The sequence below is a fragment of the Polypterus senegalus genome, chromosome 3 (assembly GCF_016835505.1).
Source record: "Polypterus senegalus isolate Bchr_013 chromosome 3, ASM1683550v1, whole genome shotgun sequence".
NCBI classification, from domain to species: domain Eukaryota; kingdom Metazoa; phylum Chordata; class Cladistia; order Polypteriformes; family Polypteridae; genus Polypterus; species Polypterus senegalus.
The window spans coordinates 97840808-97868153 of NC_053156.1; positions in this window are offsets into that span (position 1 = coordinate 97840808).

A 27346-nucleotide genomic window follows, 5' to 3' on the forward strand; every position below is an offset into this window, starting at 1 on the left:
GAGCTGTTCGGTCTCTGTACAACCGGTGTCAGAGCTTGGTCCGCATTGCCGGCAGTAAGTCGAGCCCGTTTCCAGTGAGAGTTGGACTCCGCCAGGGCTGCCCTTTGTCACCGATTCTGTTCATGGACAGAATTTCTAGGCACAGCCAGGGTGTTGAAGGGGTCCAGTTTGGTGGACTCAGGATTGGGTCACTGCTTTTTGCAGATGATGTTGTCCTGTTTGCTTCATCAGGCCGTGATCTTCAGCTCTCTGGATTGGTTCGCAGCTGAGTGTGAAGCGGCTGGGATGAGAATCAGCACCTCCAAATCCGAGCATGGTCCTCAGCCAGAAAAGGGTGGAGTGCCCTCTCAGGGTTGGGGGAGAGATCCTGCCCCAAGTGGAGGAGTTCAAGTATCTCAGGGTCTTGTTCACGAGTGAGGGAAGAATGGAGCGTGAGATCGACAGGCGGATCGGTGCGGCATCCGCAGTGATGCGGGCTCTGCATCGGTCTGTCGTGGTGAAAAAGGAGCTGAGCCGTAAGGCAAAGCTCTCAATTTACCAGTCGATCTACGCTCCTACCCTCACCTATGGTCATGAGCTATGGGTAGTGACCGAAGAACGAGATCGCGAATAGTGGGCGGGCAGTGAACCGCCCCATCAAGTCTCCATCCTGCACATGAGCGATAGCTGTGGCCTAGGTGACTATGGACCATGGGTCACTGCAGGCCACCAGCAGCCGCCCGAGGGACACTACAAATGCGCGAGCAGCGAAATCCCCTCCCTCCAGCCACAACTTGCAGCATCCCCAGGCCAAAGATGACGGAGTGGTAGTTACTGAGGCACATGCGTCGCAGCTGCAACCCCATTCGTAAGTCGTAGGTTGGATGTCTGTAACCTGGTGACTATCTGTATATATATATATATATATACTGTATATGTGTTTCATTTGAGGAAAGCATCCCTTTTTTTTCCCCTTAATAGAGATAAGGAGAGACCTATGAACTTGGTGAGCTTGACTCCAGTCAAACAGCAATGCATTATGCCATCCATCCATTCATTATCCAACCTGCTATATCCTAACTACAGGGTCACGGGGGTCTGCCGGAGCCAATCCCAGCTACCACAGGGCGCAAGGCAGGAAACAGACCCTGGGCAGGGCGCCAGGTCATCACCCACACACACACACGAGCACACACACACACACACACACACCAAGCACACACTAGGGACAATTTAGAATTGCCAATGCACCTAACCTGCATGTCTTTGGACTTTGGGAGGAAACCAGAGCACCCAGAGGAAACCCACGCAGACACCGGGAGAACATGCAAGTGAACCCGGGTCTTCTGGTTAGAAAAGTAAAGAAAACAAAAGGGTTGTGTATCCAAGACTAGTCTCCATAGAAGCCTGCTGTGGCAGTCGAGTCATGCATTATCAAATATGCTTAATCCAGTTTACCCTTACAGAGCTAAACTTAAAACAAATAAAAAAACCTGTAGTGGAAGGACAAGCTGAAATTACAAAGTAGCAAACCATGGAAAACTCAACTTAGCGTAATGGCAATATCATTACAACTATCAGAGAATGCTTGGCATGTATCAGCAGACCTTGCACTCCATATATTTATATCACCCAGCACAGCACAGTTCAAGGAACAGAGCTATAAACCTTCCCCCAAATCATAAAACCAGGTTAGATAAACTTGGAAAGCTCTCATTTATATTTCAGCACATCTATCCTTCCTCTAATTTACTTAATCCAGTGTAGACTTATGGTGACCAGAGCCTATCCTGTTAGCACTGAGGTGCAAAGCTAAAACCAGCAATGGATGGGGCTCATGCACACATTCATATCATGCTAATGCAATACTGGTAATTAATTTAATATGCCTATCTTTCAGGGGGCTCTGGAATAACTAGAGAAAACCCATGCTGACATGAAGAAAGCATTTAACCTCCATAGAGTTCTACACTCTAAGTGAAACTGATCACTGTACCACTACTTACTTATATTCTTAACAACAAAAAAATATTGCACTACTACATGTTTCGGGTTGAATCTAAAATGTACAGCTTGACAGAGCCTCCTGTTTAGACTTTCAGTGTTCAGGTCAGAAACATTATTTAATCATAGGAATATACATTCACACCCAATTCTTTTCAACAAAGGATCATTTCATTTTATGCCCGAATAGAGGTTGCAAAAGACTGATCAAATCATTTTTAGTATTAACCTGAAATGGATATCCTTTGATGCTGGTATTATGAGTGGCTAAAGATTAGCTCCTGTATCTTAAAATATGGAAATTATAACTTTCAGGCATCTGTATTGTATACTGTATGTTTCATGATTCACAACCACGTCAGCATGGATTCCAAAAATAACACAATCATAGGCAAATATCATGACACCATTGACTTTCCAAAACTAGACAAAAATGTGTCCTTGGTCATTCATTCACAGTTAGTAAATGTATACCAGGACCAGTCCTCTTCAGATGGAACAGATGAAAAAATTTTAAAAGATGACCCAATGTCTGACTGGCCCTCAACACTGAAGCCAGAAGAAAATGTTGCCATTGTGGAGGGAATTATAAAAGAAAATTAAAAAGTGATGATGCGTTAGATAAAAGACATGTTCTGTTGAATCCATTCTTCAAGAACAATTAAACATGAGCAAGGTCTAGGCACACTGAATGCCCAGAATTGTTGACTCCTGAAATGAAGCATTCCTGCATCCAATATTTTAGGAAGAATCTCAAGTTAATAAATTTGGACTGAGAGATGTTTAAGAGCAACAATCAAAATGATGAAAGGATAGTGACTGTCTAACTCCAAAAAAATTGAAAGTCCACTCCAGGGCCAGCAAGATTATGTGCACAGTCCTTTATGGTGCTGAGGGTCACATACATTCAGAGCCCACATTACTTTGTAACATTACATTGATTTGCTTTGGTATTTACAACAGTCACTCAGGAAAACCCATGAAGAATGATTATGATCTTCCTTCTTTTATGACTAATCTCTAGTTCACACTGCATGAAAATGTGGGTTTGAAGACATGTCACACTGACACTGACAGTATTTTCCACACCTGGTCCCCTGTGACTACCTGTCCTACAATCTGAATGTTTACACAAAGGGGACATGTTATATCAATGATGAACACATCACTCAACTACAAAAGAGAGGTTACGCAATCTTGACAAAATATGGTATCTGAGGGGCATAGAAAAACTTAACGAACATTAAAATAAGTATATTAATGTTCACTGGAATGATGTTGGAAATTAAAATCTACCTGATTTTAATACTGCTTTGTATGCTGAACATGCACACTGGCCACATTTGGTCTCAAGATTAACATCAACATTTTAACCCACTTCTTTAATGCTGTTTTGCCTTCATTAGTGACAAGAATTCTTTATTCTAGCAGAAACCTGACTTGAGAATCTTGTAAGTAAAACCCTGAAATGCAGAGAGAGACAGGAGGACATGCAAAACCGCTGATTTACCAGGAAGGTGAAGGGAAGGAGGGGTAGAGCAGTTAAGCTTTAAGCAAACAAAAGAAGAAAATAAATGGGCCATTATTACTTTAATGTAGCAGCTCAGGCATGGCTGTTTCAGGCCTAATACAATTGTAATTGTAAAACATAAAAGTAAAGCTGGAGCTGCAGGACATTTATTATTTGTCGTCAGCGTAACAGAATTACACTTAATGCAGCAAGTTACATTGTTCACAATAAACATTCAGTCCTATTGCTGAAGGCCTTATGCGGCAATTCAGAGCAGTTTTATTGTAGAAGAATCATACTTGAACACCTGGCTCAAAGTTCATTTCAGCCTAATGCGAAAATTTCTAAATGACACATTCACAATATAAACAGGACAACAAATGGTCCTACGGTACAAAAATTAATCTCTTATTCTGCATCGCATAGCTGGGAAATATAATGTAATTATGTATTTGTAGGTCCCGAACGCTGTTAGGTTGTGTTCCACTGTCAATATAAGGTAATGACACATAAGTTACACTGCAATTATATCAGTAATTACATCACAGGTACAGTATAATTAGGGACATTAATGTTCATGTCTCAGTCCGGTTACTACCAAGCTCACTTCATCCAATACAGGGTCACGGGGGCTGTGGTGGCAATAGACAAAAGCCCAAACCAAACCTGGAGTGCAAACCAGTCTGTTGCAGATCACACTCTCTCACACACCAACATTTACTCATTAATTTGCCAATTAACGTAACACATGTGTGATTGTGATATGGTAGGAAAACAGCAGTACATTGGCATTGGGATAACACGCAAAATCCATGGACCCAGGTAAGGTGGCATCAATAATGACTATGTCACCTGCTTATTAGTTTTGGTAATACTTAAATTAAAGGTTTTCCTCTGATTTTAATCTCCACAAACTTGTAGCTGAAGCATTTGTGTAGAATCAAATAATGTGATGACTTACAACACACATCACACAACAACAACAACATTTATTTATATAGCACATTTTCATACAAACAGTAGCTCAAAGTGCTTTACATAATAAAGAATAGAAAAATAAAAGGCACAATAAGAAAACAAAATAAATCAACATTAATTAACATAGAATAAGACTAAGGTCCAATGGCCATGGGGGACAGAAAAAACAAAAAAACTCCAGACGGCTGGAGAAAAATAAAATCTGTAGGGATTCCAGACCATGAGACCGCCCAGTCCCCTCTGGGCATTCTACCTAACATACATGAAACAGTCCTCTTTGGATTTAGGGTTCTCACGGAAGAACTTGAAAATGATGATCACGTAGACTTCTGCCTTTTAATCCATCCATCATTGCTGGAGCATCATGAAGCTTTGAGTAGGTGGAGGTGGCGCAGGCCACCACCACAAAGAAACCGGAAAAAGAAACAGAAAAGAGAGTAGGGGTCAGTACGGATTTTAGAGCCACCATGAATAGTTACCAGTCTTAGACCAGTCTTCTATTGTTCATTTTTTGTGAGCTCATGTGAATTGTAGTCTCATTTGTCTGTTCTTAGATGACAGGAGTGGCTCCAGGTTTGGTCTCCTGCTGCTGTAGATCATCTGCTTCAAGGTTTGACGTGTGATGTGTTTCACGTGTTGTGCATTCAGAGATGCTCTTCTGCATACCTCAGTTGTAACAAGTGGTTATTTGAGTTAGTATTGCCTTTCTATCAGCTCGAACCAGTCTGGCCATTTTCCTCTGACCTCTGGCATTAACAAGGCATTTTCGCCCAGACATCTGCTGCTCCCTGGATATTTCCCTTTTTTGGACCATGCTCTGTAAACCTGAGAGATGGTTGTGTGAGAAAATCTCACTATCTTAGCAGTTTCTGAAATACTAGGACCACCCCATCTGGCGCCAACAACCATGCCATGTTCAAAGTCACTTATATCATCTTTCTTACCCATCCTGATGTTCAGTTTGAACTTCAGCAGGCTGTCTTGAGAAAGTCTACATGCCTAAATGCATTGAGTTCCTGCCAATGGGAAACGCTCTTCCCCACTTAAATAAAAGCATTGCTGTGTGTTAAGACTGGGCTCTGCATCTGTCTGTGTTGGGGTTGGGGAGCCGTACACCCCTGGTGGTCCACAACAGAAAATACATTTTATTTAGGGTGGTGCAATGGTAGCGCTGCTGCCTCTCAGTAAGGAAACCAGGGTTTGCGTTCCAGGTCCTTCCGGTGTGGATTTTGCATGCTCTCCCTATGTCTGTGTGGGTTTCCTTTGGGAGCTCCAGTTTCCTCCCATAGTCCAAAGACATGCAGGTTAGGTGGACTGGCGATTCTAAAACTGACCCGTGTGTGTGAGTGAATATGCATGGTGTGTGTGGTTGTTTACCTGTGATGGACTGGTGTCCTGTCCAGTGTTTGTTCCCTGCCTGCTGCCACGTGCTAGCTGGGATGGACTCCAGCACAACCTTGTTCAGGAGTAAGCGGGTTAGAGAATGACTGACTGACATTTTCTTTATTTATGTAGCGTCTTTGCCATGTTCGAGTAAAGAAAAAAAATATATTGTATGTTCATTTTACACTACTTTGAAAAAGCGCCTTGGAAAAAATCCATTTCTAGTAAGGTTTTATTTCTACTATTAGTCTGTCTGTCTATTCATCCATGGTTCTGCTTTAGGTTGCATTTGAAGTTTTATTTTTGGCAGAGCTGTATTTCAGTGGTTTATATTGGAAATGTCACTTTTTAAAACTTTTAATGTCTTTCAGCAGTTGTCAGACCACTAGAGTATCTACCTAAATAATTTAAAAAGAAAAGTAAATAATTGAAAAGCAATTTTGTCATCTCTGTTTCATTCTCATAATCAATCTGATTCAGACAGTTTTTGGACTGAAAATATTAACCTTTTTTGCTGACATTGTACTTTAATGTCTGTACCTGAAAAAAAAACTTTCCACAAGGGTTTGCACTTTTTCATTTTTAGATTTTACACTATTATTATTATTATTATTATTATTATTATTATTATTATTATTGTTATTATTTTTCAGTGCTACTGCCTGCAAAAGAATGGAATTTGCTCTAGTTTCCCGATTTATGTGTATTTTTCCTTGGATAATTCAGTTTTGCTCTCTGCTACAATGCATATCCTGGATTAATTGTCAACTCTAGTGTGGGTGTGCATGAGTGGGATACACAGGAGGCCCATTCAGGGTTGCTTCTTGTCATACACATGATGTGGCTGTAATGGGCTCTTGGGAGTTATCATTAGCTTTGTGTAGACACATCATTAGTGCTTGAATTGAACCCTGGAGTAGTACTGCCCAGTACTCAATGCTTTTCCCATATTTACATGTTTGTCTGTCATGGTGACATGGTATTTGATTTGAATGGCAAATTCTTTGCTTGAGTGTGCCTTGCAATTATTTTTGGCTGAAACATGATTTTTTGTGGCCTGTCACAAACGTGCGCATGGGAGGCAGCTAAAGGGCTCGGGTAAGGACAGTTCTGAGACATACCAGGATGTGGCAGAGAGCACTGATTCTTTTTCTTCCTTGCCTGCAGGCTATTCCCAGGGGATTCCGCCTGGCTCTCCTGACATCACTTCCGGGACCGAGCCTATCGAAGGAGACCTTGCCGGCTCCGGCCCCTGTGATGTCATGTCCGGGCTCGAACCAATGGCTGAAGACCTCAATGAGCCCGACCCCTATGATCTCACTTCCTGTCTTCCCCTTTAAAAACCTCCTCCTTTTCCCTATGCCCTCAGTTCTGTATTGGACTCGGTTTTGTGCACAGCAGTGCTATCATTTGAAAAGAACAATTTGCAGCCAGGAAAACAAATTATACGGGTGGCTGCCCCAAACCTTGCTTTGTCTCATCGTGGCTTTTGTGACAGGCCATATATTTATACATTATATTTCAATAAAGAACACAAACTCCTTCTTTGAAAATCCCTTTTAGTAATTTCATTTAACATTTATTTGTACTGTCTCTGCATCCAGGGTTGGTTCCTGCCCAGTGCACCTTGAATATGCTGTAGCCTACACATGAGGAATGTATGAATTGTTCTTTTTTATGCCTCCCAACGTCAGGAGAATAATACTAGTTTTTTAAAATAATTTGAAGAAAAGCAGCTCTTTTCAAATATTTTGTCTCTCAGAACTGTGGTGTGGTTCTGTACAGGACGTGAGTGCACCCTACAATGGAATTCTGCCTAATCTAGGGATGGCTCCAGCCTTGTGCTGTGCTTAGTGATGGGCCATGACACCCTGCAGCCTTGAAATGCAGGTCTATTGGTTTCATCCCATACTCTAAAAACATGCATCTGGGGTATACAGGCGTGTGTAAGGGTGTCTCAAGTGAAACTTTCCAAAGAAAATTAGAGAAAATGAAATTTAAAACTAGCTAGGATACTGGTCTCTGCATAGTGAAATGAAAGAAGCCGCTTACTCCTTATTGTTTTCATGTCAGTCTCTATATTTGTTAAATCCAAAAAAAATCCACCTTTTCTATTTATTTGTTATTCAAAGATGTCAATATGCAAATTAAAATGTAAATAAATCATCCAGCCGCATCCTCAGATAGTTAAAATTCACAGCAGTAGTACTGCTCTGTGTAACAGACATCAGCACCTGAATTATTTTTTCTTCACTGCATTAAAATGGTTTCATGTCTTAGTACTTCATTCACAAAGATGTTAAAAGATGGTTTACTCATACTTTCCACTTGTACTATATTTTCCTAGATATTTCAGTAAAGCCTCCTCAAATCAGATGAATCAATTTATGAAATGGAAAATACATTTTCTTAAATTGTATACATTCTTATAAACACTATCCTGTACAATTTTTATATTGTAATGTATTGTGAAGTATGCACTTTATGATCACACTCACTTATGACTTTTATTGAAATATGTCGGAGAGTTCATAAATGATTCCATTTGTAAAAATGCACAATTATCCTAAAAATATTACAATAAAAGTGGGATTAAATGTGCAATATACTATGCAGAGTGGTTTGATTTGAAACAATAAAAATGAATAATGAATGCTTTTTAACAACTAGGCGTTTAAACATCTAAAAACTCAGAGGAGCAGATCAGTTGTCAAAAATATATTCATACCTACATAAATGTAAAGAGGGTATGGGTGCCTAAAAAGACTGCAATACTGCAATTCCCAGAATGCAATTGTTAATGAAACTGTAGGGTGGTAGGCATCCACATGCAAATGAAAAGAGAAAAAAAATATTGAAAGAAAGAACAATAAAACAAGCAAAAAATGAATGGTCACTGGACAAAAATAAAAGTCAGAGCACCAGGAAAGACTTACAAGAAGAGGTCATCAAAACAAAATCCACCAAATTTGGAATATCAGTGAACTGGTAAACTTTTAACCAAAAACTGGGAAATGTAAATAAAACTAAAAATATGAAGATAAACAAAACTGGAGCCCAATACAAGAGACAATAATGGTGGTCGAGAGAACAAGACAGTCAAAACCAAATGTACACGCGGGAAAACAGCACAAAGAAACACTTTAAATACCTTTGAGATTTGGTATCCACAGATCGGATAAGAATTTGCACTCATAGCCACCTTTTTATCCTGTCACATCAATTATGCATGGGTCCCCACCCAAAATCATATAAAATCATGTCAAAATTAAGCTCAAAAACAAAGAACTGTAATGCTTGGTTTTCTAAACTCAAGCTACTATTAAGAAGAGTTGGTTGGATAAGCCAGAAAAAGTGTGTTGCCACCTTTGATAGACGTTCTATGATAGCTCAATATGTCACTCATCCCCCAAGTCATGTGACCAGCAATGACCATGGCAATAGTTTACAAAATGGCCTTGACCATAGAAATATTATACAAAATGGCGGTGACCACTGTAATAAAATGTACAAAGAACAGACAATTTTTACCAGGGCGGGAGTTCAATTTAATGGCAGATATCTGTAAAAGAAAATAAATATTTAACTAAAAGTCATAAGGACTGGTGAGGTCTTGAAGGTTCTGAATTAGCTCCTGAATCTTGGAGATCTTTCATCCTTGGAAGGTGTTCCAGCAATGAATGCAGACTTCCTGTGGATGTGTTGTTTAAGGAGTGTCTTGATTGAAGGAGATACAACATCTGGGAATTAGGTGAAAGAAATGTCAGTGTTCATCGTCCAGCTCCACTTCAAACATAGAAAATGCAATGTGTCACAGACAACACGGGTTGATCTGCGTCCCGGACTGGATCAATGGCTCCTTATGTACCCAGGATGCCTTTATAATGGAGGGACATGGATGGACGGACATCCTGGCCAAGTTCGTTGCTGGTATCTTTCCTGGCCAGATGGTCATGATAGTTGAAGGACAGAGGGAGGCTGACTCCAGGAGCCCTTTATTCCTTTGATACTATGGGTGGTAGCATACACCCATACTGCAATATGGGATCTGTAGTCCTGATATGCAACCCAGCCTGGTACTTTTGTGCTTCTATGGGGAGATACAATGGAGAAAACTTCTCCCAATTAGGAAGGTTTCACCTGACCCATAAGTACTGTCACACCAGAAATACTGGAGTCAGGCGAGGAGCTGAACAATACTCACCTAATAGGAGTGGAGTGAAGAGAATAGGTCTAATGTATTGTTGTGCTCTGTGATACTGTGCTCTCTAAAAGAAAGGCTGTTAAAGGTACGCTACTGCATTAATACAAGCACTTTATTTGAACCTGGGATGATGTGTTGTCAAGTTATGTCTGGCGTTTAGGGCTCAGTGGTACCTCTAGGTGGCCAGAAGTTTCAGACTGTGTTTTACTTCAGCATTCTTCCTCCAAGGTCTTACCCAGCCAGAGTCTTTGAAATACTTTCTAAAATGATTTCCAATACAAAATGGTCATATGACCAACATAGACAGAATTTAATAACTGTTCAAATAATGAATGTAATTTAAAAATGTAAAAAAGAAACCCTGGCATGATAAAGGCAAATTTGTGCAACTGATAGTAGTAAAAAGTTGGATGGGATTATCTACCCACATTGTGAAAATGATTTCAGCTTCCATGGTTCATTTTTTTCATTATAACAGGGATCAGAGAAGAGGCTGTAAAGTGGAAGGCAGTTTTTCAGAGGTTTCATGGAGGTGGAAGGAAGCACAAGGGAGATTTTCTAGAGTTGTCCTGGAACAAGGAGTAAATTTTGTTGAAGCGCAGATGGTGATTTATAGATGGAGCTCTGTCATAATGTAGAGAGCGTTTTGTTGGAGAGAGGAAGATGTGCCACTGTGTTAAAATTGTTATTGAAAATGATCTTCAAAAGGGTTAATCCTCAATGCTTAAAAAAAAATGGCTGCTCCACAATTGTGATTTTGCAACCCTGGGGGACAACAGTTAGCTCTTTAAACATTTGTACTTCAATGTGTTTCCATTATAATTTTTTTCAATCTGTCCTATACTAAGCTACTTACTTTTGTGGTATACATTTAAAATTGCTAGGAAGTACAATGTATTAGGGAAAACAATCACTTTAAACAGGGACCATGAAAAAGTCAGATGACATAAAGGAACTTCTTTTCTTAGGAAGGAGCATCAGTGAGATCACTTATCTGGGTCAGGGCAGGCAAGTGCATGTGCACATTCAAAGAGCCTTCTAAAGCAGCTTTCACAAAGCAGAGCAGACACTGATTCGTTCAGAATAAGGTGTTCCTTTTATTCTCGCTCTCAAAGACGACAGACAATAAGGTTTTAACAGGCACCTTTTCTTGGCTAGAATGACTTTAGTGAATTTGTTCAATTGCAAGAACACTTCCTATATTAATTATTAAAATCCAGGGACACATTTTATTTGACAAAATAATAATCATTATGGTGCTGAAGATTATTAATATATGATATCAATATATACCACATCTGATTCTCAAGGTAAGCATGGAGTTGAAAATATCAGACTGTACTTGACATACCAGACACCTTTGCCCTGCTTTTACACCACCATAAATGTTCATTTATTGATTTATGTTATTTTGGAGTAGATCTAAAAACTGTTTAGTATTCAATTTTTTCATAGATACCTGTAATATAAAAAAGAGATAATTTGTTTGCCCAGAGTAGGATATGTTATGTTAAATTGACTGTAAAATGCACAACGTACATAGAAGTGCTACTGTTCTTTGCGCAAACCATTAGGTCTAAGCAGTAAGACTATTCTTACAAATTTTCATCAAAGTGTCAGCTTGTCCTAGTTTTAAACTACATCTTTGCAAGCAGTTGCAAGTATTAAATCAAAGTGCTGCAAAAATATCCAAAGAGAAGGCGAATTAAAGCCCTACATATGTAACGAGTCAATGCTGTACTGCACATCACCACCAGGATTCCACACAAGCTGATGATATCTCCGCCATTGTTTGCAGAGAAGTGAACAGAAATAGGGATGAAAGAACATCTGCTCAGAATGATTAAAGATATCACGGTGGAACAAAAAAGGTGTAATTTATACTTAAAAGAACCCTGTCACCTCTCCTCTTTAGGTTTCCTTGGCAAGCTGATGATATCAATTATTTAAATAATGGTACAGTGATTTCCTAAAGTATAGAAAGTCTAACTTAATACACTGTGACACGATTTTCATGTGTGTTTATTTGGAAGGCCTTTTATTTTTCCAAAACATTGTGAAAGTTTTCAAACCCTCATTACTATTATATGTTTTAGCTGTTCACACATAAAAGAAAATCCAGACGTTTCGTGGAATAATCACAGCCTAAAACCCTTCTGACTGTCACTTTACATATAGACCTGGATATCTGTTTGTCTCAGTCTATAATCTCTGAAGAACTTTACAAGAGGAGCCATTACAAGCCAGGTCTGATTAAAGAGAGAAGGAATACCAAACTGAAAGTGCATAGACAATTTGTAGTCGATAAACAAGCAATCAATTCAGAAAAATAATAAATGATTAATAGGCAAAGTGCAGTTTAAAAGTCTCAAAAGGAAAGGGATAACACTTAAACTAGTATAAATTAGTATTTTATAATGTGGGTACTTTTTTACATGAGATAAAAAAACATGGCTGTTTATTTATATACTGTAATGGAGATTTTAGAATTGTTACAAAAGCCTTGTCAAAATACAATAAGATTAGGATGACCAAATATCCTGTTTTTTCGGGACAGTCCTGCTTTATGGCAATGTGTCCCATTTATTAATTGAAATATAAAAAAGTGTCCTGTATTCAGACAACAGGCATGAAACTTCGAAGGGTACCCCATACCATAAGTTGGAACTGAAAATCTTATCACCTTAAGTAAGACAATAACAATTTACTTTTGTGTGGCTCAAAATCACACAAGAAATGCCTCAATGGGCTTTAACAGGCCCTGATTAATTGATAGCCCCTGGCCATGGCTCTCCGAGAAAACCAGAAAAAACTCAGAAAAAACCTTGCAGAAAAAAACAGAAGAAATTTTGGGAAGGGCAATTCAAAAAAAGACCCCCTTCCAGGTTGGTTGGGCATGCAATGTGTGTCAACAGATAGGATAAATACAATACACAAAGCAGAAAACCACTAGATGACCAATCTATCATTGCTACCTCAGAAATACAATATGATATTGCAATTTAATCTGTTCTTATATGGCGCTCCTCACCAAGTGCTGGCACAGCAATGTCCAAGGAAAAATGTAAGAACAAATTATACCACTAAATATAGAACTAGTACACAGAATGAAACAGATTTGTTAAAACACATAGAAAACAAAATATAGACTGATTAACATAAATGGAAACAAACAATATCTGCCCAATTATTATTTGCAGAATTTTTGCCAATTGACAACGGAGAAAATGAAATTGTAAAAAAACAGAGTAAGAGACAAAGTGAGACATACTCAGTTTTCTAGAGACCTTGGCCAACTAGCCGCATGCTCCCTTCAGGGCATTCTATATGATGGCCATTCGATCTGATGAAAGGACCCTTCTATCCAATGACTCCAAAGCTCCTTTATCTGAGATTACTTTTCCATTGGTTGGAAAACAACTTGGAAGAGAAACAATGGGGGTGGGGTTGGGGTGGGGGGGCTTGCGTGTGTGTAAGAGTTAATAAATATTGCATTACTTATATTTCTGAATAACAAATACAAATGCAGTATGCACAGCTAATCAGCAGTTCTAGTCAGGGTATACTAGACTAAAGTAGGGAATCTTCAGCCTGAATGTAAAAGCTGAGAATGAAGAGGCTCCTCTTGCAGTAGCAGGCAAATAATTCCATAGCTTCAGGACTGTGTAATTGAAAGCCTATTTTATTCATTCTTGGGTCCATTTTTGCAATCTCAATGTGTGCTTTGGTTTATAAGTAATGATAAGTTCAGATAAATAAGTAGGGTCTTGGCCATTTAAGGCTTTATAAGTTAAAAGGAGGGAACTTAACTTTGAGCCAGTACAAGGACTTAAGAACTGAGGTTATGTGTTCTTTTTATTTTCTTGTTCTTGTAATAACTCTTGCAGCAGCATTTTGAATTAACTAAAAGCTGTATGAAAAAGCATGTTTTTAAAGTTTTGTAATGCGTGCTTTAAACAACATGCTAGTGTCAAAGATAATGCCTATGTTGCATGTTGATTCAGTAGAACTAATGGGATTCAAGCTAAGTTAAATAATCAGAGAATATTGTTGCAATCAGTAACATTCCCTCCAATAATTAAAATTTCTCTTTTCTCTGCATTCAAAGACATGTAGTCCTCATCCATCCATTCCTTTAACTCACTGACACAATTAAGGACAGCATCGGAAGAACATTCAACTGCAGAAGACTTGAGCAGCACTGAGAAATGACTGATGAATGAAACATTTGGTCAATCTGCAGAAGAAACCAACAGACGTTGTAAGGGGCACTTTCCACTAGCTTTGTTACCACAGAGTGCAAAGTCCATTCCTCTATCTCCTGCACCCCTAGGTTGTTTCACTTGTGTCAGGAATGGATGAAGAACCAGCTAATGACTTGAGACAGAGGATTGGTTTAACACTTACGTTGGTGGAACCCATGACCATGTTTATGAGGGTTTGGTTCAGGATGGGCAAACCATATTGCCTCACACTCCTGGAATATCCTGGCTGATGAACTTCATATTATACTTGAGAAAAAGGGCTTTGAGAGAAGGGTAGTGTAGCATTTTGGAACCCAGAGGACTGTTAGTAGGGATTGGGTTACCAGGAAAAGACAGCTGTAAAAGCATTTCCAGAGACGGTGGAAGGTGGGGGCAGATTTTTAGCACTTCAAAGAGAGTAACTTCTCCATCCTGCTAAAATCTGTGAGTCTAGGTGTGTGGTGTAGGTTTGGACTCTGTCATTAGTTCAGCTCAAGAAGGCAGAGGAAAGCAGAGTGGGGTGGACCTTCCCATGTATGTGTGAGCACAGGGATGGAGCAGCTGGGAGACCTATGTGGCATAGAGGAGTGGCTGATGAAGGAGGTAGTTAGTGCGGCAACAGAAGAAACCAGGCCAGCTACCACAAGCTTTGTGGAGTGATAAATTCATTCCGCCATCTCCCACATCCCTGGGTGGTTACATTACTACAGAAATTCTAGATAGGAACACAAGGATTCACCAATGACAGCTGCATTTTTAATTACAACTCCAAATGACAAGAAATGCTGCAAAATGGGAAACCGAGAATTCAGCTGGAAAAGAAATCAGCAAAAGAGAAGATAAAGCATAGTGGGCCTCCCAGTTGTAACATTTATCATGACCTACCTGAGTTAGCCAATACTCTTTAACAGGCTGTAAAGCGCTTTTTTTTTCTCTCTAAATGCTGCATGGACAGAATGCTATCCAGAGAAATGGCCCTGAGCAGAAAAACTAATTTAAAACAGTAGACAAACAACCATAATGACTTGTTGCCTTAAATGATAAATTTCAGATCTCTGTTTCAGAGACAGTTGTGAGTTCTGCACTTGTGGCTTGTGCCTCTGATGCAACATGGAAGTCTCTTCCAAACATTAGGAAGATAATTAAATAATACCTTCTAATCAGCATAATCTAGATGAAGCTGACTTTACAGAAATTGACTTTCCAAGCTAATTCGAAAAAACAGAATTGCTGGGACAGACACTGCTTCTTCCCCAAATGGTTTCTTTACAAAGAATATCACACACTTCATGGATTTTTTTTTTTCATTATTCCACTTCAGGCTACAAAGTCAGCCTTGATCTGACTGTAAATTGTCCAATAACACTACGTAGTGTTTAAAACTAATTAATTTCTTGAACATCTTCACAGTGCCACAAAACCACCCACATTAGATAATGGCAATGCACCGCCTTCGGAGAAAAAGTACTGGACTTCTTTCTGGTGCTTTCGTTTCAGTTTCCAGGTTATTTTTAATAAATAATATTTTCAGTATTTGTAAGGATAGAATGTGTATTCACATTTACCTCTCAGTGAAGAAAACCTAATTATTGTACATTATTCAATTTTAAGTAAAACATTTTAAAACAAACTCCATTTGCTCCTATTTCAAAAATTGTATTGCATTGTTATAATTATCATGGTGACTCATTTTTTTCCATCTTTCATCTTATGGAAAGTTATAATGTGTGGAAAACTGTGACCCTGGATGTTGAAAATGCATTCTAGATCGAAACATAATGCATGATTGGCTGTTAATAGCCCAGACTAATTAGAAAATGGTATGCTACATTATGGAAGTTATACAGTATTTATTGTGCGCAGTTGCTCTATAAAATTTGGACAATGCAGGTTTAACTGTGTTAAATATTCAATTACAGATTAGTCAAAAATATGTTATATACAAATATGCAGTTAATATTAATAAATGAATCTGAAGTTGTTTACAGAAGATAACTTTAAATTCACAAAATTTGTATCTCTTTTGAATATTGATCCAAAGCTGTGGACCAATGCTACATCTCATTTCCAGGACAATGGCATTTTAAAAGCATTTTGCATTATTTATTACCAAAAACATGATTACCCATAGAGTGCAGTGTGGATGGAACAATTGGAAGAAAGTATCCAGGAGTATTAAGTGAATGAAGAATTAAGGTGAAGGTTAAAGGTAAGGTTTTTAAGATGCCATCAATGATGCATGGAGCTGAGACATGGGCAGTAAGGGGAGCACAGGAGAAAAACCTAGATGTGGCAGAAATGAGAATGGTGAGATGGATGTGTGGAGTTACAAAAAAGGACAGAAGAAGAAATGAGTCAACCAGAAGTACAACAAATGTGGGAGAGAAATCTACAATCGTCCAGAAAAGTAGGTTGACGGGATATGGACATATGATGAGGAGAGAAAATGAATTTGTGGCAGAAGAGTGGTGGGAATGGAAGAGCAGTGAAAGAGAAAGTGAGGTAGGCCAAACCAGAGGTCGAAGGATAAAGTAAAAGAAGACCTGTAGGAAAAGGGCTTGACTAGGGAGGATGTGCAGGATGGAGCTGTATGGAGAAGTTTGACTAAGCACATTGACCTCCGCATAGAAAATGGAATAGATGAAGATGAAGGAGATTACCAATACCTTGGTTCCTGTAACCAGCACAGAGTGCAGTATGTGTAAACTGTTTTAAGATGAGGAATGATAGAACAGAGTTCTGTTAATGGCTGTGTGATTGTATGAGTGTACTCTGCAATATTCTTCCTGGGCTAATATGGGGTTTTCACTTGGCACTTTGGTTCCCCCTTCCCTCCACTGAGTCAGCACCTTAACCTGTGTGATTTGCTTGATCAATGATCTGCCGATTGATGCTGTTGGGATTTTTGCACTCCTGGCAGGGCCACCCATGGCAGTAAGGTCAGAGTTGAGGTCCTGACTAAGACTGTCTCAACCCATGGTCCCACCAAGGGTCCATTTAAAGTAGTGCAACTTTTTGCCATCCCTTGCACTTGTCTTAACATGTGAATTCCTAACAGGAAGTGAAGCAATATGAGTGAGGATTGTGCAGCATCAGTACCACTGATATCAACAACTCCTTTGTGCAGGCTCTTCCTTTCATCTATGAACAGACAGTGTCACCTTTTATCCGATTTGGCTATAAATTATGATCACATAGTATTGAGTGGGGATTTTCATGTACACATTGATGTGGAAACTGACACTTTTAGCAAATGTTTTACTTATTTGTTAAATTTAGTAGGATTTTGTCAGATTGTCAAAGGTTCAACTCATAATCATAGCCACACATTAGATTCAATTATAACTTACAAAGTTGAAATTCAAAATTTAAATATTACTCCATTCAATTAACTTTTTTCTGATCACTACTTAATTACATTTGATTTAGTTCTGCCCTTGTCAACGCACTCACAGATGAAAACAAAGACAGTGCGACATCTAGATTATAATTCTGCTTCAACATTTACAGATACTTTGAGCAAGTCAACTATAATTGTGGAAAACAATTTAGATCAGTTAACATCACATTATAATCTGACCTTGAGAGATGCCCTGGATGCAGTGGCTCCCCTTAAAACAAAAGTGATCAAAGCACATTGAAACTCTCCCTGGTTTAATGAAAACACTCGCGCTCTTAAATTAGAGTGTCGAAAATTGGAGCACAGATGGAGAACAACAAAGCTACATGTCTTTCAAATTGCATGGACAAAGAGTGTTAAAAAATATAAAAAAGTTCTATTTAAAGCTTGCTCAGAATACTATTCTACAATAATCAATAGCAATAATAAAAATCCTCGGGTACTGTTTAGAACAGTGGCTAAATTAACAAATGGGAATTCAGATCTACAGTGCAAAATACCAACAGATATTAGTAGTACAGACTTTATGAACTTCTTCAATGAGAAAATTAAAAATATAAGATCCCAGATCTCAGCATCACAGTACAAACTGCATACTAGCTTAGCAGACCCTATCTCACCTTGCATTCAACACTTTAGTAATTTTAATCCTATAACTGAGCAGAAAGTCATAACTTTAATTTCTAAAATGAAACCCCTTACTTGTTCCCTAGACCCAGTGCCAACAAAACTAGTAAAAAGTGCAATGGATGTTCTTGCAGCGCCTATTCTAAGCATTATCAATAGTTCATTGTTGCATGGCACAGTACGTAAGGCACTAAAAGTGTCATTCATTAAACCATTACTTAAAAAGTCAGACCTAGCTTCACACATTCTAAATACTTATAGGCCTATTTCAAATTTACCCTTTCTCACTAAAATACTAGAAAAAGTAGTCGCTAATCAGCTTCAGTCACACCTTACACATTACAATTTATTTGAGAAATTCCAGTCTGGTTTCCGCACTGGTCATAGTACAGAAACGGCACTAACACGGGTTGTAAATGACATTCTGATATCCTCTGATGAAGGAAAGTCCACTGTAATTATGTTGTTAGACAAGCGCAGCATTTGACACAATTGACCATTCTATTTTACTGCACAGGCTAGAAAATGATGTTGGGCTTATAAGCACCGTGCTCGCTTGGTTTAGTTCTTATTTATCAAATTGATCCCAATATGTACAGAAATGTGCTGACAGTATTCTATCATTATACACAGAAGTGAAATATGGTGTGCCGCAGGGCTCAGTTCTGGGACCTTTACTGTTTTCAATTTACATGCTTCCACTTGGATCTATCATTTGTAAATATCAGGTTAATTTTCACTCGTATGCAGATAACACCCAGTTATACCTTTCATTTAGATCAAATGAACTTTCTCCCATGTCTTTAATTAGTTGTGTTAGTCAATTAAAGGAGTGAATGGATGAGAACTACTTGTCTTTAAACACAGATAAAACAGAGATGGTAATTGTTGGAGGGAATGACATTGATCACAACAATATTCTGTCATCATTTAACTCAGTTGGAATCACCATTAATTTTACTGAATCAGCCTGAAATCTCTGAGTTCTCTTTTGACCCTAGTATGTCATTTAAAGCACATATTACAAAGTTGTCAAAATCATGTTTCTTCCATCTTAAAAATGTTGGGATATTAGGGCGCTTTCTAAATAAACAGGATTCTGAGATATTAATTCATGCATTTATTTCTAGTAGGATTGACTACTGCAATGCAGTGTTCACTGGATGTTCAAACTATTCTTTATACAGCCTCCAGTTAATCCAAAATGCTGCTGAAAGAATTATTACAAGAACAAGAAAATGCGAACACATAACTCCAGTTCTTAAATCCTTACACTGGCTCCAGGTTAAGTTTAGGGCAGATTTCAAAATCCACCTTTTAACATAAAAAGCATTAAATGGCCAAGGTTTTGCTTACATGTCTGAACTTATCATGACTTACAAACCAGAACGCACATTAAGATCTCAAGATGCCGGTCTGCTTATGATTCCAAGAATTAATAAAATAACAACGGGAGGTCGAGCTTTTAGTTACAGGGCCCCTAAACTGCCTCCTACCCCTGCAGTCCCTGCAGTTTACAGATCCTACAGCAGACGAAGAAAGAACTAAAAAAGAAGCTTGGCGCGCCGTTGGGAGCCATCACCAAGTGGCTAAAGCAGCACGGCACGAATTCCTCCAGCCTGCAGGACACAGTGGTACTGGTGAGTGACGCCTGTACCATACATGAAAGGGGAGCGCGGAGCGCAACAATGGCAGCAGTGATCAGAGACACGCTGCCGTGATGACCGACAGCACAGCAGGGGAATGTGCAGGGAGGCAGCTGGTGAAAATCAGCTGCCAAACAACCTTGCCCCAACTGCCGGGGTCGGTCTCGCTGGTGTCAAAGGGGGTGCAGCCGGTAAGGGGTCTCCCTTCTTCCCATAAGGGGACCAAGGCCATCAGGGCACCCCAGAAAAAAAGGAGGTCCCGGAAGAAGAAAACAGGAACTCCTGACAGTTCACAGAGTGAGCCCGTCTGCTCACAAGGGGCGGAGATGCCACAAGCCCTCACCTGAGCGGAAGTCGGGGCAGGAATTCCCATCCTGCTTCCACACCCAATGGGGCTCAGCTGAGAGAGGGGCAATGTGGCAGGCGGCCGGGGTTCATGCCTAGCCGAGACACCCCTGCACTGTACCTTTAGGTGGAGCAGCCCTGGATAGTGCAATACCTTCCCCTGGAAGGCCCCCCCCCTGGGTTGGAGAGGTGCCTCGGGTTCCCGCAGGGCTTCATGGGAGTTGGAGTTGGGTGCAGCCCTGTTGGGACCTGCAGGCACCACCAAGGGGTGCTGCAGCTGGGACTCCTGAGCCCCTATGGGCAACATATTCACCAGACCCGGAAGTGCAGCTGGAACACGGCAATCAGCACCTGGAGCACTTCCGTGTGAACTTTAAAAGGGGTCAGCAGCCAACACTCCAGGAGCCAGAATCGGGAGGAGGATAAAGCTTGAGGAGGAATGGTGGTGAAAGAGAGAAGGAAAGTTTGTGATTTATTTGTGTGTATGCTTGGGACTGTGTTGTGTCTGCAGGTACTGGGAAGGCGTAGCCCACAGATGAAGAAAAATAAAGTCTTTGTATTTTACACGTGCCTCAGTGTGAATCTGTGTCGGGTCAGGTGCCATATAGAGCCTTATTCACACACTAAAACATCAGTAACATGATAGTTATAATTTGTTAATTACCCTCACCTATTCTGTTTCTCTTCTTGGTATTCAAATGTGGCACTTGGTGCCACAGCCAACCTGCCAAGTTGTTTTGCCTGCCTAAGGTAAAGTCATCCCAGATTGAGGATCGCAGGAATCGTAGGATTAAGGGGTCCTTTCATTGGATTGGCTGGACCAGCTCTGTTCAGCTGTGGAATGGCCAAATGGGGGAGGCAGCTTGATGGCTGAGGTCTCCAGGACTCTAAACAAATCCAAATCATATTATGTGATATCATCTACTGTTAAATTCTGCTCCACACTTGTAAATCTTTTATTTTTATACTATATTGAGGATTTTTTCTGCTCTGTGTATTGTATTGTATTGACCCCCTTCTTTTTGACACCCACTGCACGCCCAACCTACCTGGAAAGGGGTCTCTCTTTGAACTACCTTTCCCAAGGTTTCTTACATTTTTTCCCTACAAGGTTTTTTTGGGAGTTTTTCCTTGTCTTCTCAGAGAGTCAAGGCTGGGGGGCTATCAAGAGGCAGGGCCTGTTAAAGCCCTTTGTGGCACTACTTGTGTGATTTTGGGCTATACAAAAATAAATTGTGCTGTATTGTATTGTATTGTATAATTGGATTGACGGAAAACCATGACTTGGTTCCGATTTACAACTGCAAATTAAATTATTTGCCATCTATCGTGTTGCTGTGTAAGTGAGTTCCTTTTGTAAGGAACTGATGTCCCATTCAGATGTACAGTATTTCCTGTCTCCTGACCAATGTCGCCATATTTCATGGTCCCTATGTAATGAATACAATGGTTTCTTAAAATGGATTTCTGGACTGAATGACTGGATACTCTAAAAGAGTTTATGCTGTATCTACTTCCCTATCTGTATACAAGACCTTTACTTTAACCGATTTATATTAATGACACTGATTCTGTTCTAGTTAGTAAACTTGTGAAATTCGCAGCTGACGAATTGGAAGGATGACAGACACTCAGAAAGCAGCAAAAAGAATTCAAAAAAACCTGGACAACCTTCAGAACTGGGTGAAAACTTGGAAAATGCAGTTTAATATAGAAAAGTGCAAAGTGGTACACATGGACAAAAGGAAAACCAATTATAAATACAAGATAGGAGACACTAACATATAGGAAGCAATCTGCAAAAAGGATTTAGGGGTATATGTTGATTTTTCATCAAGTTAGTAAGGCATACAAATAATTAAAAAGGCAAATAAAATGTTAGGTTATATCATAAAAACTGTTGAAAACACTGTAAGTCAAGGGACATTATGCTCAAACTATATAATCACTTGTAAGAGCTCATCTGGAGTACTGTGTGTAGTTCTGGTCACCACAGTACAAGAAAGACATACCAGCACTTGAAACTGTGCAGAGGAGAGCAATCAAGTGCATCCCAGGACTAACATACCTGTCCTTCTCACTTAATTGAGGAATTTAAAAACCTTAAAGGCATTGATAAAGTAGATCCAACAACATTCTTTCGGCTCAAGGGTGAATCATGTACTTGAGGTGGCCTTTTGTTCCCGTAACAGTCACCTTCTACAAGGCGTATCACAGAACAAAGAAGAAGTATATTTCTTTAAGCAGGTCCTAAATCTGCCTGTGGGTCTTCACCTAGTGGGCTTTGTTCAACACACTTTCAGTGGATGGCACCCGGCATACATTTCCACTTGATTCCTGAACTACCTGATCTGGCTTCTCTATTGGGCAGCAGCTGCTCTATACTGAGGTCATTATGGACTGTGGAGCTCCATGTCCCTAAAAGTGACTCTGCCCAGGTCATTCATTTAGACCACTGGATTCCATCATTTTATTTATTTGGTGTGGCGGATGGCCGGGGCCCTTGCCTGGCTGGGACGCCTCCATGCTGGGAGCACCGGGGGAGCAAGTGTGACCAGAACGTTACCTCCCCTGGAACGTTAAATGGCGGCCCCACTGGGTTGCAGGAGTGCCTCGGACTCCTGCAGGTTTTCATGGGAACTGGAGTTTAGTGCAGCCATGATGGGATCCATGGGTGCCGCCAAGGGGTGCTACAACTGCTGCTGAGCCCTGGAGAGCAGCTCTTCCACCACACCCGGAAGTGCTGCCAGAATTATGTCATCAGACACCTGGAGCACTTCCGGGTGCCTTATATAAGGGGACAGAAGACACTACTCGGAGAGCCAGAGTCGGGAGGAGGAGGACGAAGCTTGCCGGAGAGAGAGTGGAGGAGAAAGAAAGGCAAAGCGAAAAGGACTGAGCACTGTGTGTGCTGTCAGGAAGAAAATACACATGTGTTTTGGCACTTCTGCGTGTCCTGTGTATGTCTGTAGCCGGGCTAATTCCACATTGGTCAGTACCAAAAATGGCCAATTGTATAATCTGACAAGTAAACTCTTTTCAGGAATTCAGTTTACAGCCACTATGTGTAATTCTAGATTATGTAACTTTGCCTTATCTGGGGTGCTTAGGGGCAGAGGTGCCCCTTTACTTACTTGGTTATAGAGGGCACACAGTTCAAAAACAGAACATATGGAGTCATGCTGTCCCTTTGACCGAAGGTTTAGGGGTATCTTAGTACCAGGAACAACTGGAGGAATTTTAGCCTGGTGTCCACAGAGTAAGTATAAGATTACCCAGATCAGGCAGTAGACACTGAGGCTGAGTCACAACTAACCTCTGGGGAAGTTTTAAGGCCACTTTCCAGCAAGAAGTACATTAAGTATAATTTTGTTATCATCACTTGATCAAAAATGACAGTGTTTTGTTCATCTGCTTTGGCCTGCTCTTGCATTTTTTGCGATGATTACATTATTGCTATAACATTTTGGATTTTTGGTTGTCATGCTACCACACATACAGCAGATAGACACCTACTTCTATGTGCATGAGAACACCCATTGTCATAGGCTTGTGGTCACACGAATATTGGGAGCCATCTTGTGCTCTATTGCAGTCAAAACTGCATTCCAAAGGAAAGACAGATAAAAGGTCGATAAAATTTGTTCCTCTGGCAATTTCTTTTAACATGCTTGACTCTTATTCATTTTGAGAACAAGCTTTTTCATTAGCTATTCATTTTGATAATTTCCTAAATCTATTGTATCCAACAATGCCCTGTTCTGCCTATTCTTATTGATTGCCCAGGCCATGTTAAAGTACAGTAATATGTTTTCAGCAGAGTTTTAAAGTGCTCTACTGTATTAGCCTGGCGAATTCCTATTGGCAGTCTATTCCAGATTTTGGGTGCATAACAGCAGAAAGCCACCTCACCACTTCTTTTAAGTTTAGCTTTTGGAATTGTAAGGAGGCACTCATTTGAGGATCTAAGGTTACGATTTGGAATATAAGGTGTCAGACAGATGGAGCGAGATTATTTAAGGCTTTATAAACCATAAGCAGAATTTTAAAGTCAATCCTGAATGACACAGGTAACCAGTGTAGTGACATCAAAACTGGAGAGATGTGCTCGGATTTTCTTTTCCTATTTAGGATTCTAGCAGCTGCATTCTGCACTAGTTGCAAATGATTTTTTTGGGTAGTCCAGAGAGGAGTGCATGTGCTGATAGTGGGTTGCTACACCCACCAAATGACAAACCACCTGGATTGGGACCCGACTGCAATGTAGGACACCTCAGCACCACACTGGAACAGTATGAGCTGTTTAATGATGGCTGGAGATTTTCCCTGTAGGTTAGAGGACCTACTTGCAGAGTTGGATGCAGATTAACATCATACCCAGGACAAAGCAATTTCAGGTTAAGGGCCTTGTTCAAGGGCCCAGAAGAGCAGAGTCACTTCTGGCATTTATGGGATTTGAACCAGCAACTTTCTGATTGCCGACACAGATCCGTAGCCTCAGAGTCACCATTCCTCCCTAGGACGAAGGATGAGAGGCCAGGAATAAGCCAGAGATCGAAATGGAGGATAGAGAAAGGTTTAAATGGGGCGCATTTTGAAGTTGCACAGAAGCTAGACAAATGGGTCACCCACCCTAAGTGGCAGATAGGTATAAAACCTGTGTTGTTAAACAGGCAACAGGTTTGCTCTCTTTTGATATGAATTAGCACCGTCTCACCTAAATTGTTCTCTTGATTGTTCAATAAAAATCTAGTTTCTAACCAACAACTATAGTTTTTGAAATGATTCTCTTCATCGACTTAATTATTTTTATCAGATATTTTGTTGAAGAATTTTTACACCCTTAGTCCATTCGCTTTGTGCTGAATCAGGAGATATTTAGTTACTTTGTTTCAATCTCCAGTTAGTTTGATCACATTTCATACAGCAAACTTTCAGCTGAATCAGAGCATGAGAATATATGTGCTGTGAGTTTATTGTTGAGTTCTTTCATTGGGCAGAAATCATTTTCTTTCCAGGAAAAATAATCATTGAGCATTGACAATAGCTACATGTGTGCATGACCATATTTGACACAATGATGCACTTTATTTATCAAACACAGCTCTGTGAGCAGAATCTGTAATCTGATAAGTAGAAGAGTACATGAAAATGATGTGCTAGTTTGCATGCTACAGAAAGGGCACATTTGATCTAGTAGACTCAGGAGTGTCTTAACGTATGGGCACTGGCCAGGGGCCCCAGGAGCGTAGTCTACTCGCAATGTTTCTGATTCCTGTGTATGTTTCTGTTTTGCTATAAAAACATGAGCTCCATTACACTACTTTGCCCAGGGGCCTATGATGCTGTCAAGATGCCCTCAGAGGAAACTCTACAGAAAATGGCAAGCTCTGGTGACGGTATAGAATGCTGTTCTTCAATTACATTTAGACAGTAGACGTATCACTTGAGTTTAATTTCACTGTATAATGTTGTGTATTAATTCTCCAGTAGCCTACTATAGGAACAAATCCTCTAATTAAATTAGTTCCTAAATAGGAACATATCCTCTAGTCAAATCAAATATCTACAGCAGTTGGACGATACAGTAAACATGTTAATAATGCTCATTTTGCAATGTTTGATGAACAATTAAAGTGAAATTAATGTTCTTGCTGTGTCCATGTTGTGTTCGAAGTGTGATCACATTGAGAGGATGCTCCACCTCCATGCATCACATTTAAAATCATGTAAGAGGTTTGATTATTGGCCACACAGAGCACTGCTGTTTGCTTATTGCCACCTGTGTAGCGGTTTGATCAACCCAATCACAAGTGAATTCACATATTTCTTTTTTAACATGGTCAGTTACTGTCCAATCGTGAGAAAGACAGAAAATGAACCAGGTGCTAGGTTTGCTTTGATTTCATGGTAAACATGCATGCTGTTTTATGCAAATTATGCTACATTTTATGTATCTATATATTCTTATGCAGAGAATTATCATCAGCAATGGTGAGATAACAACATCATTCACAGATTTTTCCCATAATGCACAACATTTCCTGCAATTAGATCGGTCCCATGTTGACCACATGAAAGCCACTTCATGGTTTGTTGTTACCAAATCAAGACTACATATTTTTAAAGGGTTTTGGTCTGGTTGTTTCACTCCACACCACAGTGCAATTGCCATGTTCATATCTAACCAAACAAGATGGATCATGGGAGAAATTGATCCAAATCTCTAAACAACTGCTCCAAACAAGCTAGGTGTGAAAACATTATAGTGTCAATTTCCTCTTAGTCTCTATGCGCATAGTCTCTAATGGGCTAGTTTCTATTTTGCTTTTTCAATGAAGTATCAGGCGTACTAATTGATAATATTCTGGACATAGTAAATTCGTCATTAGATACGGGGGTCTTCCCAGACTGTCTTAAGGCTGCTGTAGTTAAACCGCTACTTAAACATAATCTTGACCCCTCGTCTCTTGAAAATTTTAGACTCATCTCTAACCTGCCTTTCTTAAGTAAAATTCTAGAGAAGGCAGTCATTATGCAGTTAAATGATCACCTAAATAAACATGCTATTCTTGATAAATTTCAGTCAGGTTTTAGAACAAATCACAGCACAGAAACTGCACTCGTTAAAGTAGTAAATGACTTGCGGGTAAATGCAGACAGAGGCCATTTATCTGTTCTCATCCTCTTTGATCTGAGTGCCTCATTTGACACCATTGATCATAATATTCTTAGAAATCGCCTTAGTCAATGGGTGGGCCTCTCTGGCAGTGTCTTAAATTGGTTTGAATCCTACCTGACAGGGAGAAAATTCTTTGTTAGTTGTGGTAATCACATCTCAAAGACACATGATATCCGATATGGTGTTCCACAAGGCTCTATCCTGGGTCCGCTGCTCTTCTCAATCTACATGCTTCCGTTAGGTCAGATTATCTCAGGGCACAACGTGAGCTACCACAGCTATGCTGATGACACACAGCTGTACTTATCAATAGCACCTGATGACCCGATTCTCTTGATTCACTA